Source organism: Crocodylus porosus, unplaced genomic scaffold (genome assembly GCF_001723895.1).
Source record: "Crocodylus porosus isolate Cpor-Errol unplaced genomic scaffold, CroPor_comp1, whole genome shotgun sequence".
Taxonomy (NCBI): domain Eukaryota; kingdom Metazoa; phylum Chordata; order Crocodylia; family Crocodylidae; genus Crocodylus; species Crocodylus porosus.
In genome coordinates, this window is record NW_017728951.1 from 3,947,506 (window position 1) to 3,950,005 (window position 2,500).

General features: G+C 47.3%; 1 protein-coding gene across 8 annotated transcripts in view; it reads left to right on the top strand.

Annotated features, from left to right (window-relative positions):
* The window catches only part of EBF3 (early B-cell factor 3), a 145,317-nt gene that overhangs the window by 3,169 nt on the left and 139,648 nt on the right, over window positions 1–2,500 (top strand). The gene's annotated exons all lie outside the window — the stretch shown is intronic.

Genomic DNA, 2,500 nt, shown 5'->3' on the forward strand with positions numbered 1-2,500 from the left:
ATTCTTTTAACGCAGTTCTTTTCAATTGGAACCTTTTTTAAAAAAAATAATATTTCCCCAGAATTAGGAAGACAATACTCCGTCCTCCGCACCTCCTAACTGAACGTGATTAGTCCTTTTCTTGTATAGTGTGATGATCTAGTAACGCGAGACGTTTATTTGGATTTAAAAGTTAAATGTGTTGAGGTGAAAAGTCATCTTGTTCTCCTCTAGTCCATATTCACCTCTCAGCCCCCCATCTCCATAATTCAAACTCCATGCTCCAGGGGTCACCCAAACCCGTCCATTTCCCTGAGATCAGCTTCTGTTTCTTCTTCAAACCTCTGTCATACCTTGTAAATAACATAATTACAAGCAGTTCCTTATTAAATTATTTAACCTGTCTTGGTCAACTTTTCCGATGATAACTACATGGTCCCTGTATTGCGCCTATAGCAATTAAAGACACAAAGCTACTTACTGGCTTTTGATATAATATACAAGTCGTCGTCGTCTTTTTTTTTCGGTTCCCCGGAGAGACATTTGACGATTGTGGGGTTTTGTTTTGTTTTTTTTTTTGGGGGGGGGGTGGAAGTATAATTTACAGTGGTCTGGAAATCAGACCCCAGATATGTAAATTAAAACCTCTCCACAAACATGCCCCTTTTAACATATAATTGAATTGGTGTGTACTTCACACTCCGTGGGAGAACTGCTTTTCCAGTGTACATTTTTGCTAACTTTTAAGATTCAAAGTTAAGGGCAGATGAGTCTTATATTTTCCCTTTCCCCAGCAGGAATAGCGGGCTGCTCCCAGCGCCCAAGCGGCGGGCAGGTCTAGGGAGGACCCCCCACCCCTTCAGTCTTCCTTTCATGCCCCCCTCCTCCAAGTTTTTACTTATCTTGACTAAAATAGGGTTGGATTTAAATGCCTCCAGTAGTAAAATAGTGTGATTTCCTTTTAGAGCAAAACTGATCTGACAGGCAAACTACAATTACTCTGACAAAGACGAAGGCGTTGTACCCTTCAATAATTATTTCAATAGGTTACAGAGGAGCCCTTTTAAACTCTGGAGCGCTCTTGAGTTGACAATGTGGTTTTATTTCCTTTGTATACAGCAGCTAAATGTTTTCGGAAATCGCTGTAGTAGTCTAATTAAGAGGCTTATATAGGCAGCTATAAGTTTCGCTGCTGATGAATAAAAGAGCAAAGAGGATACATTTTTAAGTACACTTTTATTGTGCAGTGAGATTCGGACCTTTGCAGTACAAACAGGGCTGAAAATAAAGGCTTTTAATCTCCCCTCAGTGACGGGAGGGGGAAAAAAATAGCCCAGTAACTGATCAAAGAGTCAATGGCGCTGAACCGACAGTTTATGGATTTCTGTTTGTGCTACAAAATAAAAAAAATAAATCACTTATAAATACGTGGCTGCATCAGAAGAAAAGTAACAATCCCCAGAAGTTATATGGCACGCTGCAACAACAAACATTTGCAGCCACTGCCTGCTTGTTATGTCTGTGCTGTCATATATTACTCGGGTGTTTTCAAAACAATACCTGTTCCTAAGGCTATAGGTTACCGCTGCAACTGGGCCATCTTTCTTTTTAGTGACTAGGGCTATGCAGGCTTTCATTTCAAATAACGCAGCGATGATAACCATGGCATTGTCAACGCACCCCTGGAAATAAAGTAAGTGCCAAAGTGGCCGAGAGGGTTGGAAGTGCAGTGGCGAGACCATTTCGGCTGGTGCTCTGCCTGAGAGAGGGGAAGGAAGCCATGATGACTACAGCCCCCGGCTTTCTGTGATGCTTTTCTTTCCCTTTCGGGCGGACTCCCCGCAAGGTCGCCTTCCCACCCCTAACTCCTTTTTTGGAGACGGGCAGGCACGGCTTGGGAAGGCGAGGAAGTGCTCCCGCGGGCTGCCCAGGCCCCGGCAGCACGAGGAGGCAGGGGAAGGAAGCGGAGGCAGGCTCTGGTGGCGGTGGCTGGCAGCACTGGAGCTGGGGAGGCTGCAGCGGGAGCAGCAGCAGCTAAGGAGTCTCTCCCTCTCCCCCTCTCTCCCCAGAGCAGCGGGGGGAAGCGGCGCGCGGGAAACCTCTCCGGAGGAGCCGGGGGGGGAGCGGCGTGCGCGGACAGGGCTCTCTCCAGGGGAGCCGGGGGGAGGGGGAGCGCGGAAAGCCCTCTCCACAAGCAGCCTGGTGCAGCCGGGCTGCTGCTCAGAGAGTCCGGTCAGGCACGACGTTCCCCCAGTCTAGCAGGAGCCGGGAGTGGAGGGGAGAGAGCGCACCTATAGCTCCGCACCATCTGTTAGAGCCTATGCTCAAAACCCACTCAACCGTGTTCCCAGACACTGCCTTTTTACCCAAGAAAAATCATTGTTAGCAGTTTCAAAATAAACACCAGATTGCCCATTAGCACTTTCTTCCCAAATATCATCCAATAATAACCATATTGCTGTGCACGCTTCTGGGATTCCTCAGGGCGTGCAGGCACTTCTGTTTTTCTCAGAAAAGGGGG